The sequence below is a fragment of the Trichechus manatus genome, unplaced genomic scaffold, assembly GCF_000243295.1.
Source record: "Trichechus manatus latirostris isolate Lorelei unplaced genomic scaffold, TriManLat1.0 scaffold00107, whole genome shotgun sequence".
Lineage (NCBI taxonomy): Eukaryota > Metazoa > Chordata > Mammalia > Sirenia > Trichechidae > Trichechus > Trichechus manatus.
In genome coordinates, this window is record NW_004444043.1 from 2,976,483 (window position 1) to 2,989,430 (window position 12,948).

Consider the following 12,948-nt stretch of genomic DNA (forward strand, 5'->3'; position numbering starts at 1 on the left):
ACCTTAGTCCTCAAAATGACATCCTTGCTTTTTAATCCCTGCCTTAGCAATACGAAAAGAAAAAGCCAAAACTTTGAAACGACATTTTGTAAAGTTTTTTTTTTTTTTTTTTTTTTTTTTTGATCACAGTAAGATTTATGTAAGGAAAAAAAATTCAAGGAGTACAAAAGTATATAAAATAGAGATGGAACACTTCAACCCCCTTTTTGGAAACAAAACACCGTTGACAATTTGGTACCTACTCTCCCTGGCTTTGGTTGGTTGGTTGTTTCCTACTCAGGAGCAAAATTTGGGCAGGTGTCTTCATCTTCTGACCTTTGTTGCTGTTGACAACAGGAAAATGAACAGATGGAAGGGGCTTTGCTTACTTCACTGTATTTAATTTCATAACATGCTATTTTACACCTGGGGAAATGTGAGAGAGTTTTAATAGCTTGCTCAAGGTCTGTAGGTAATAAGTGGTGGAGCTTGGGATTTGAACCCAGGTCTGTTTCTTTGATGCTCTTTTCCCTGTTTCAGGACTCTGTCCATCTAAACCTGTGCTAGTCCGTACAATGGCCGCTAGCCACATTTTACAATATAAATTCATTAAAATTAAGTGTAATTACAAATCTAGTTCCTCAGTCCCACTCGTTTCAAATGCTCAGTATGGACATATAGATAATTGCTACTAAAGAAGAAAGGTAAAGAACAGATAGTTAAAGAACATTTATATCATTTGAGAAAGTTCTGTCTGTCAAAGGTGGAACCATTGAAATATGAAGTCATCAATTAAAGACTTTTATTTTTTAAGTTTTATTGTGTTGTGGGTGAAAGTTTACAGTGCAAATTAACATGGAAGTTTATACACAAAAAATTTATAAACAAATTGTTTTATAACATGAGTTGCAACCCCCACAATGTGTCAGAACTCTCCCCCTTTCCCTTTTAAAGACTTTTTAAAAAAGTCTATGCTGGCACACTTAGCAGACTCTAAATTCTAGATTTCAAAAGATAGTGGTGAAAAACCTACTTGTTTAAGAAATGGAGCAAACTTGCAATGCCCAACGTTTAAAAATGAAGTATTGATCACCCTTAAGGTATTCAGAAGAAAGGCCTGGCGATCTACTTCTGACAAATCAGCGATTGAAAACCCCATGGAGCACAGTTCTACTCTGACACACGTGGAGTTGCTAGAGTCGAAATTGCCTTGATGGCATCTGGTTTGGTTATGTTTTTAGCTCTCTGCAGGGATTGGGAATGAATTCTCAGTAAGGTTTGGATGTATCTGGAAGTGGAATAGCTAGAACAAGAAAGTGCCTCCCTTCTGTCTTTTTTTTTTCCCCCTCAAAAAAGTGAGATAATGTGTTTCTCTTCCTACTGCATATATAACACTTCTTTAACCAAACGGTAATCAGTGTATTTAAAAGTAATATTTCAAGGGTATGTTAGCAGGAGAGTTTTTTTTTTTTGGTGAATATTTTATTGTGTTTTAGGTGAAAGTTTACACAGCAAGTTAGGTTTCCATTTAACAGTTTTTATACAAATTGTTCTCTAACATTGGTTACAGTTTTCCCAAAATGTCAGCATTCTCATTATTTCCATTCTGTTTGTTTTGTTTCCCTTTATCTAGCTTCCCTGCCCCTCCTTGCCTTCTCCTATTTGCTTTTGGGTAAATGTTGACCATTTGATCTTGAATAGTTGATTGTTTAAGGGAGCACATTCCTCATGGGTAATACTGTTTATTTTATAAGCCAATCTATTATTTGGCTGAAAGGCAACCTCTAGGAGTGGCTTCAGTTCCAAGTAGTCCAGTAAGTCTGCTCTTTTTTTTAATGGAATTTGAGTTTTGTTCTATATTTTTCTCCCATTCTATCTGGGACTTTCTATTTAAAAATGAAAAGTTTTGTTTTTTTGATGTTTATATTCTTACACCTGGAGTTGATTTTTATAGTGTGAGGCAGGGATCAGGAGAGGTTTGATTTTGGCCTTCACCACTGCTCTGCAAAGGCTCTAAGTGCTTCTCTGCTGGTGTGTGTTATTAAGGAACCTGGTGATAACTGCATAGTGAATAACACTGGGGAAGAAAACTTGTGTCCAGGGCAGAGGTGATGCAGGTTGGCAGTATATAACTGGGTATAGGGCAGAGTTGAAGGAGGGCATTGGTGGTTCAGTGATAGAATTTTCCCCTTCCATGTGGGAGACCTGAGTTCAATTCCTAGCCAATGCACGTCATGTGCAGCCGCCACCCATCTGTCAGTGGAGGCTTGCATGTTGCTGTGATGCTGAACAGGTTTCAGCAGAGCTTCCAGACTAAGACAGACTAGGAAGAAAGGCCTGGCAGTCTACAAGCAGTCCCTGGGTTACGAACAAGATCTGTTCCTAAGTCTGTCTTTAAGTAAAATTTGTGGGTAAGTCAGAATAGGTACATACGGTTCCTATTTAGCATCAATTTTGTCAAATATTTGTCTTAGAATATATATTTTACCTTTCTATGCGTATAAAGGAAACCCTGGTGGAATACTAGTTAAGAGCTATGGCTGCTAACCAAAAGGTTGGCAGTTCGAATCTACCAGGCGCTCCTTGGAAACTGTGTAGGGCAGTTCTGTTCTGTCCTATAGGGTCTCTATGAGTCAGAATCAACTCGACAGCAACGGGATGCGTATAAAACACTTAAACGCTTCCAAACTGTGCGGTGTTTTCATGAGCATCGTAAGGTAATGCGTGCATTTGTTATTACAAACCATTGTATTTAATTCAAGTTTTTAATATAATAGGTTTTATGGCAGTTTGTTCTCACGTACGAGTTGCCCGTAAGTAGGACCTTCTTAACCCGGGGACTGACTTTGATAGGTTTTATGGCAGTCCATTCTTAAGTACGAGTTGCCCATAAATCAGACGTTTGTAATCTGAGGACTGCCTGTACTTCTGAAAATCAGCCCGTGAAAACCCTGTGGATCACGGTGGTTTGATTCCACTGTGCCACGGGGTCCCCATGAGTTGGGAGGGGGATGACTTGATAGCAGCTAAAAAGAAACAGGGCAGAGTCCAGAGGAGGGTTTTGTAACTATCAGCTTTCATGACAGGTTCAAACTTGAGCAGTCCAATTGCTCATAAAGAACTCGAGAGTGAGCTGAGGCATAAGGGGTGTTGGTGTTTTGTTTCTGTGGCATACGTGCTTGAGACTTGGAAAACATTGGACTCTTCGCCTTGCATTTAATAGGTGCCTGGTGCATGCCTGATGAAGAAATGAATGCAGTGTCTTTACACATGTAGAGAAGGAACTGCCTCCATTTCCAGGAAACTCCATGGGCTTGAACTCTTATATGGGTAGGATGTAATCTGGAATGTGTTCAGTGTTGCTGAGACTACACTGAAAAATATTTTGCTGTGTGATATTTAAAACTCTTAGTATATTATGGCATAATCTCTCTTCCACCGCTTTTCTCCTTCACTAGATGAAGAATTGGACATCTCAGTTATCTATTGTCTCACATAGACCCTACATTTTATGACTTTTCTGTTTACATGCTTGCCTTAATTTTATTATCTGGTATTGGGAAATACTAACGTGGTGCATTAGACTGATTGTATAGGGAGGCAAGATCTTGGGCAGTAAACAAGCTAATTTCTGAGTTTAAATTGGGAACTTTGATGGTTGCATTAACTTCCAGGCCAGCAGAAATTCTTAAATTGCTGCTTTAGGGCCCTGCATGGTAATTCGGGTGTGTTAGGAAATTACAGGGAATTACAGGAGCGTGAAATCAGTAAGAGAGCCACAGTGGTATTTCCCACCTGCAGGTGGCAAGGCCCAAGGGAATATTTGGGGGGCTGAATTTGATGAATGGGCTGCTTGGCTGCAGTTTGAAAGATTTACTATGTTGCCCAGCTCTCTGAAATAACAGACAGGGGCGCCTGTGCAGACCAAGGATGTGCCTCAGAATGCTAGAGATAATTTAATTTCTTCAGGGAGAAAGTGCTGTCCTACCATGATTTGTTGAAAATATTTTTATTTGGAGTGAACTCATGTGCTGCAATCATGCCTCACTGGGAAGAATTACTGTGTCCATTATCGAGTCCTCAGGGAGGTGCAGATGCCTGGAAGCTGCATCACTTCCTGCAGGCTCTGTGGAAGTAGAATAAACCTGCCCATAGGAGGTGATTTCCCGTAAAATCCCCACACTTAGGAATTACTTACCCTGTGGAAAGCTGGCTCTGGTATTTTCCCCAGTTCTCTTTAAGAGCGTCTCTGCTCTCTTAGTGTCTCAGCTTTGGCAAATAGCATACATAGTCTTTCCTTTGGTTTGGTACACGTATGAAGATTCATTTGGAATGAAATATAATTGAAGGCCAATTATATCTCATGGCCAGATCTGTTAGAACAGAGTGGTGTTGTTGGTTGGGAAATGGAACGCATTTGAGATAGTGTCTGGGAAATGCATTAAATACATCGAATGTCACTGCATGTCTAATGGCCTAATTTAAATTACCTTTTCCTTTGCTATTGCATTAGTTTGTTTCCAGATAGACTTTAGAGCCTAGGAGGGAAGGAAACTGTATGGTAAATGAACACTTAGGCATCTTAGTGCAATCCTGTTTTGTATAAGAATTGGAAAACACTTAAAGGATATGTTTAGTTTTTGCTTCTTCTGCCAAGAAAAGAGGGAAATAATTCACCCCTTGAATTTAATGGTTCATTTAGCTTGCAGGGACTTAATTTTATCCAAAAGTGGCCCTAAAATACTTTATACTAAACAAACGACATTCTTGGTATCTTTGTTTCTTTCTGTAATTCAGTGCCTTTTAGTGTATTCACTAGGCTTTTAATATATTCACTATGTTGTGTAACCATCACCACTATCTAATTCCAGAATATTTCCGTCATCCTCAAAATGAAATCCTGTATCTATCAGCAGTCAGGCCCAGTTCTCCCCTCCCTAGCCTCTGATAACTGCTAATCTACTTTCTGTCTCTGAATTTGCTTATTCTGGACATTTCATAAGAATGGAATTATCCAGTATGTGGCCTTTGTGTCTGGCTTCTTCCACTTACCATAATGCTTTCTTTCAAGTGTCATCCATGTGGTATCATGTATCAGTACTTCATTCCTTTTTATGACTGAATAATATTCCATTGTATGGATGTGCCCCATTTTATATGTCCATTCATTGGCTGATGGACATTTGGATTGTATAGACGTCTTAATATGTTCAAATATCGTATGGCCTTTCAAAATATTTTGTAATGTTTAAGTTCATGTGCTCCAATGTGGATCTTTGAATAGAATTGTTCCCAACAGTGAATGCAATTCAAGTGCAAGAAATCCTCAAGCAGATGGGAAAGAGCAGTAGGCTCTTCATCTTGCTCAAATTTGCATTTGTGGAATTTAAGATATATGGAAATAGTACCAACAAGTAATGGAATTTTTTTGGATAGAAGTTGCCCAGAACCTGCCTACCCGGCCCCTCACGTCCTCATCCCTTATTCCCTCACTCTCCACTGACAGCCCTAAATGAATCCTTCTCTGAGAATTGTCGTTGGTAGAGAGCCCAACGTCAGGCCCCTTTCCCAGGGATAGCCCACATCTCTGGGATATAAAGTCTCAGCCCCTTTCCCTCAATTTGAGACAACCCTGAAGGGCCTTCCTGTGGGATCGGCTGAGGCCTTTGTTGAGACTGGACTGCAGTTCAGTTCATTTCTTTCTCTGCCCAGCCCTGCCATCCTCATTGCCATGCTGGTGTTATCCTGAGGCCTTTTCCCATTCCCCAGTTCCTGCACACACATCTCCATCTCAGAGTTAGCTTTTCAGGAAACCCAAGCTGTGACAGGAATACATTGTAAGAATAAAGGGGGCAAATTTTGGGCTCAGCAAAACTCCACCACCTCTTTAGCCCTGTCAGGATCTGAGAGCCTGAGAGCTAATTTGCAGAAGGACCAGGAGCCTCCTTGGAGAGAAGGGCTGGAGAAATCCTTTCCCTTTTAAGATTTAACCTTGTTATAACTTCTCTATGATTTTAGATTGTATGCACAGGTCTAAGAGAGGCTAAGAAAGGGTAATAAGGCGGAACTCACTTTGATCTACCGACAACACTAGGACGTAGATTTTGATGGGGAGGGGCTGGTTCTAGGCATAGCAGGTGGCTGAAGCCTAATGGTTGTGTGGGTGACATTAAGGTATAGAAAGATGTGGCATAGGGACAGGAAGTCGCTGGGTGGTGCAGAAGGTTAAGCGCTTGACTGCTAGCCAAAAGGTTTACTGTTTGAACCTACCCAGAGGTGCCTCGAAAGATAGGCCTGGCTATCTGCTTCCAAAAGGTCACTGCCTTGGAAACCCTGTGGAGCAGTTCTGCTCTGCACACGTGGGGTCACCATGAGTTGGAATTGACTTGACAGCAACTAACAACAACAATAGTGTAGGGACACAGGCTTCTGGTGGTGTGGATGACCGTGGTTGAATCTACCTAGAGAACAGAAACCTTCGCTCTACCCTGAGAAGCTGTCGCTGGACTACCAGGGGCGTCGTTGTTCTGGGGACAGGGCCAGCTTCTCCCTCTGCAACACCATGTTGTGTCCTCTTTCCCAAGAAGCACTCACACTTAAAAAAAAGGTTGTTCACCTTAACTTTTTTTTGATTTCCCGTGAAGGTGAAAGTCAAAGTTTAGAAAAGCAGGTAGAATTATGAAACAAAAGAAGAACTGAAAAAGAAAAGCCTCTGGGGAGAAGGATGAGGAATGAGATTCTGAAAGAGGCTCTGAAAATGGCAGCGGATGGGCTGACCAAACCAGGCTAAAGGAGAACCGGGCGCAGGAAGCAGTGTTGACCATGGCAGAGGCAGTGGACAAGTCAGACAGCATGGCCTTTGACCTCTGGTGAGAAAGCATCGCTGGACACTGTTAGAGAATGGTCGGGTCTGCAGTCCATTTCCTGTGCCAAGGATTGGTATTGTACAGCTGAAATGTCAAGAATCAATCTGGCAGTCACAGACTGAATGTCATTATTTTCTGCAAATTCATTAGCTCGTGCCCCTTGTGAATATCTTAGCTTTGAATTTCCTGACTTTATGATGAATAAACTTTGTTTGAATGTTTATTAATGCAGTATTTACTTTCCCTTGGGTGAGGTTCTGGCTAGTAACAAGATTCATGTTTATGTTGTGGTAGGGCGTTGTTGGAGTAAAAGAAGCCTGAGGAAAATAAATTTTATTTCTTCCGGGGACCATAATTACCTTAAAAAAATTTAAAGTGTACTTTCCAACCTAGTAAAATCCTATTATAAAGAAAAACATACATAGCAGAATATTCTGCTTCTATGTAATAAGTAAAATATAATTTAGATAGGCCCTTACAGTGTGTTATAATAACATTTTGCAAAAACAGCTTCATAGAGATGTAATTGATAATACAGTAAGTGGCACATATTTAAAGTGTAGAATTTAATAGATTTTGTCATTTATATACATCCGTGAATACATCTGTGAAACCATCACCACCATCAAGATAACGAACTCATTCATGAAACCCAAAGTTTCCTTGTGCTCCTTTGTAATCCTTCCCTCACACCCCCTGCTCCCCTGGGATAACCACTGATCTGCTTTTTGTTACCCTACACTAGTTTGTTTACCCTACACTAGTTTGTATTTAGTGAAGTTTTATATAACTGGAATCATGCAGTATGTACTCTTTTCTCTAGCTTCTTCCACTCAGTAAAATTATTTTGAGATCCATCTATGTTGTTGTATGTATCAATAGTTTATCCCTTTTTTTGCAACCACTAGGTCAATCCATCTCGTCAAGGTCTTCCTCTTTTTCGCTGACCCTCTACTTTACTAAGCATGAAGTCTTTCTCCAGGGACTGGTCCCTCCTAATAACATGTCCAAAGTACATGAGATGAAGTCTTGCCATCCTTGCTTCTAAGGAACATTCTGGCTGTACTGCTTCCAAGACGGATTTGTTCATTCTTCTGGCAGTCCATGGTATATTCAGTATTCTTCACCAGCACTGTAGTTCCAAGGCATCAATCCTTCAGTCTTTGTTATTCATTGTCTGGCTTTTGCATGCATATGAGGCAAATGAGTCAGGCCCACCTTAGTCCTCAAAGTGACATCTTTGCTTTTTAACACTTTAAAGAAGTCTTTTGCAGCAGATTTGCTCAATGCAGTACATGGACTGATTTCTTGACTGCTGCCTCCATGGGTGCTGACCGTGGATGGAAGTAAAATGAAATCCCCAACAACTTCAGTATTTTCTCTGTTCATCATGATGTTGTTCCTTGGTCCAGTTGTGCAGATCTTTGTTTTCTTTTATGTTGAGGTGTAATCCATACTGAAGGCAGAAGTCATTGATCTTTACCAGTAAGTGCTCCAAGTCCCCTTTGCTTTTAGCAAGCAGGGTCACGTTGTCTGCATATTGCAGGTTGCTAACTAGTCTTCTTCCAGTCCTGATGCTGCATTTTTCTTTATATAGTTTAGCTTCTTGGATTATTTGCTCAGCATACAGATTGAATAAGTACGGTGAAAAGATACAACCCTAACACATACTCTTCCTGATTTCAAGCCATGCAGTTGGTTAATACTATTATTCAAGTTTTCTTTTTATCAGTTATTGAGAGAGAGGTATTGAAATCTCTAACTGTAATTGTGGATTTGTCTGTTTCTTTCTGCATTTCTGTCATTATTTGCTCTTGTATTTTGAGTTCTGTTATTAGGGACATAAACATGTAGGATTGTTAGGTTGTTTTGATAAATTGACCCTTTTATCATTGTGAAATGATCTTTATTCCTGTAAAATTATTTGCTCTAAAAGCTGCTTGATTTTATTAATATATCTTCCAGCTAGTGTTAGCATGATGTAACTTTTCCCATCTTTTTACTTTTAAGCCATTTGTATCATTATATTTAAGATGTTTCTTATAAGCAACATGTAGTTGAGTTTTGCTTTTTTGTCCAATCTGATAATCCCTTTCTTTTACTTGGAGGTATTTAAAACATTTGCATTTAGTGTGATGATTAATATGGTTAGGCTAAAGACTGTCATCTTGATCTTTATTTTCTATTTGTCCTGTCTATTCTTTGTTCTGTTTTTGTCTTCTTTTGGATTAATTGAATATTTTTTATGACTCTATTTAATATGCACTATAGAATCAACTCGATGGCAGTGGGTTTGGGTTTTGGGGTTATAGCTATAACCTTTTGTTTTATTTTTCGAAAACTTGTTGCTGTAGGGTTTATATTATACATTTTTATCTTAGAGTCTACCTTCAAATAATATTGTGCCACTTTACATGTAGTGTTAGAATCTCAAAACAATATACTTCCATTTCCCCCTTCCTGTTATTTGTACCATTCTTATCATATATTTTACTTCTATATTTGTTATAAACCTTACAATCCATTATTATTGTTTTGCTTTAAAGAGTTCACTATTTTGTTAAGCAATTATACAAAATAAGGAAAAAACTGTTATATTTCCCCACATAGTTATCACTTTTACCTCTCTTCATTTAATTGAGAGATTTAGGGCACCCTTTGGTATTTTCTTCTGACCTGAAGTACATCCTTTAATATTTTCCATAGTGCAAAATTGCTGGTAGCGAATTCTTTTACCTTTTGTTTGTCTGAAAAAGTCTTTATGTTGTTTTCATTTTTGAAATATATTTTTACTGGGTAGGGTATTCTAGACTGACAATCTTTTTTTCACAGCTTTGGAGATGTTACTTTATAGTCTTGCCTTGCATAGTTTCTAATTAGAAGTCTACTGTCATTTTTATCTTTTCCTCTATATGTAATGTGTCTCCCTTCCTCTGGCTGCTTTTAGGATTTTCTCTTTAAGACTGGTTTTCAGCAGTATGATTATGAACTGCCTGGTGTGGTTTTCTTTATGTTTCTTCTGCTTGGCATTTGTTGAGATTCTTGGGTTGGTGGTGTTATAGTTTTCATCAAATTTGGAAAATTTCTGGCCATTGTTTCTTCAGACAGACAGACAGACACACACACACACACACACACACAAATGTTGGCAGTTCGAACCCACCATCCACTCTGCGGGAGAAAGATGTGGCAGTCTGTTTCCATAAAGATTACAGTCTTGGAAACCCTATGGGGCAGTTCTGCTCTGCCCTGTAGGGTTGCTGTGAGTTGGATTCGATTTGATGGCAACGGGTTTTTTATTATGAACATACCCTTGACTGTTCTACCCATGCACTGTGTACTGTCCTTTCTCTTTTCTGGCTGGTGGGAACATGAAAGATGACTAGCTCTGTGTGAACCTGGGAATTGTTTGGCTGATGCTTTCCAGTGTTTCTTTTCCAAGCCCCAGGGAGTTTCACCCCACTCACAGGTCATTATTCAGCCAAACATTCAAGGACACCCCTCTGCAAATCTCCAGAGCTCTTTCTCTGTGCAGCTCCCTCCTCTCCTGTCATGCAAATTCTAGCCTTCTCAGCCTCCCTGAAGTGTGATCTCTGTCTTCTCAATTCAGTGAGAACTTTGACTTCTGTTTGGGATCTTCCTCACCATGCTGTTGTCTAGAAACTGCTTCCAGGCAGTAATCTGGTGACAATTATAGGATTTACCTTATTTGTGTCCCTGTGCTGCTTGTTTTTTTCAGTATCTTTTATTTGGTTTTCTAGCTGTTTCTCATTGTTTGCTTTAAGCGAATGAATATAAATTCAAACTCTGGTAATATCACTTAGGTTCTAAAAGCATTTGCTTTTGTTATTTTAATTTTATATACAGTGAAACCTGTGAAAAGCAGAACCTGTATGAAGTGGAAACCTGTCAGAGAAGGAAAACCCAAATATTTTCCACTAAAACGAGTGATAGAAAAGTGGTAAGATTGCACTCCATCAAAGCCAGAAAACTTGTGAGACCTGGAAGAACAAGGCAGTCCCGTTGACTTTCGGCTCTCACAGGTTTCACTGTATAAGAATCTTACCAGATATTACTTTTAAAGGGAATAATAGTATTTTAAACTACCCTGTTAATTAGATCCTGAACTGTGTGTTTCTAATAATGAAATTTATTAAAGTAAGGATATTTGATACAGAGAATGATCTCATACATCTTTTATGAAATGGTTGCTTGTAAAAATCATTCCAAGGCTTTTTGTGCTCATTAGCACCTCATTTAAAAGATAGGCATGAAAAACTAATTAAAGAAAATGAACTTTTAAGTTTCTAATTTTTCTACTTGTTCTACTCTTAGTGAAGGCTAAAATGTTACTTTCGATTATCTGTAGTCTTAATTTAGCTATATTATCCCATTTTTTGCAATGATAATTTTAAATTATATTCAAAAATATTAAAATTACTTTTTTAGAATAACCAAACCAAATGTATTAAGAGAAAGTTAGGACTGGACGTAGAAAAAGAAAGGGACATCTGTCATAACCAACCATGATCAGTTCTTTCACTAATCTGTTGCTTTTGAGGGTGTTGGAAGAGAAGGAAAAGAAGGGAGTAAAGAAAATGAAAGATTGGGGTAAAAAAGAGGCAGGGCAGGATGATACCATAGAACATTTTAAGTGGAATTAAGGAATTTAAGCTTCCTTACTCCTAACAAAACCAGAGTCCACACCCATTCTGATCTCTAGTACACAGAAGATTAAAGATAATGATTATAATCCCACTGAGTCAATAAGTTCAGTGTTAGTTCTACATGAGTAAAAAGGAAATAAGTGCTATTGGATGAAGAGGTAAGGAATCCCTTTATCATTCAGCTTTACTCTGCCTTTGGAGGGTGGAGGGAATGCAGCAGGTCCTACTCAGCTTCTACTCTGCAGGTTTTACAAGCCTGAGGGGTGAGGCCTGGGCTGAACGTATGGGATTCCCAGAATTGTGATGCCTCCTCTTCTTTGGGTCTGAATCTTGAAATCCTCCTTAATTTCGCTACCAAAAATTGATTAGAAAATAGTTGAATTTGTCAGCAGATACTTGGAAAGGAGAGATTCCACTGGCTTTGTTTTTTGCACCTGTGGAATATTAAATATTGTGAGCAGCAGAAAAAGAGAAGAAAATGAATGATTCTTTGTAAATATAGAAATAAAAAATAGAGGGAATAAAGCAGTGAGGGAAGGAACTATGTAGTGCTGTAATGTATTTTTGGGCAGATTAAGATTTGCAGATGGTAGTGTAGAAAATTTATCTGCAGAGCTGTTTCATTAAAGTTTTGACTTGTGACAGCAGTCTCTGTTTATATTTATAAATTTGTTTATGTTTTGTGGAGATTTTAAATAACACATTTAATACTTATAAATTTCACATTATCTTTAAGTAAAAAATGTAGTAAAACCGATTAAAAAAAAACTGTACATAGAAAATGAGATAAAACAGATGATTGCAAACTAATGATTCCTTGGATTAGAATACACCAGAATAAAATATTTTATTACAGAGTGACAGTTGGAAAATTTAAACGAAGCAAGAGATTTTGGAGTGACAGAACCCAATTAATATTGTGAGTAGAACAAAGAAAAATTTTATGAAGTAAATGAATCATTATGGGGAGAAGAGGGTTCTCTTCAATGTGTGAAGAATCACCTGGGAAGTTCATTAAATATTGAACTCCCTGGGACCTGCGCTTTGTGTGACTGTGTTGCAGGGGTTTATGTACCACATCTTTGAAAAGCAGTGATATTTAGACTTATATTCCATGTACAATGAAGTGCTCATTTGCTTTTTTCTTTAGTTCTCTTTTCAGTGAACTGTCTTAAGTATTGTTGACAACTTGGAGGGTCTCTGAGATGGATAAAGGGAGAAAAATCGAAGAATGGAAGTGTTTATCAAGGGTTACACACTCACTATGGGTTGAAATTAGCCTACAGGCATATTTTCATTTTGTATACCTGGTGTTTTTGTTTTTTTCCATTGCATTCGAGTGCTTTAGACAGGCTAAACTGTCCACTTGGTCACATTCTCTACTGCTCCCCATTGCCGTGTCCCCCTGGCTTGTTTTTCCTTCACCTGCCTGGTCA

At 38.6% G+C, this 12,948-nt stretch overlaps 1 protein-coding gene across 4 annotated transcripts in view; it reads left to right on the forward strand.

Annotated features, from left to right (window-relative positions):
* Positions 1-12,948, forward strand: part of LOC101347192 (guanine nucleotide-binding protein G(q) subunit alpha) — a 341,585-nt gene that overhangs the window by 64,116 nt on the left and 264,521 nt on the right. Inside the window, exon 1 of one of the 4 annotated variants that reach the window (XM_023737732.1) lies at positions 10,895-12,431. The exons of the other annotated variants lie outside the window; for them this stretch is intronic. The gene's annotated coding sequence lies outside the window, so the exon portion shown is untranslated. Of the gene's footprint in view, positions 1-10,894; positions 12,432-12,948 lie in introns of those variants that run through there. 4 annotated transcript variants of the gene reach the window in all.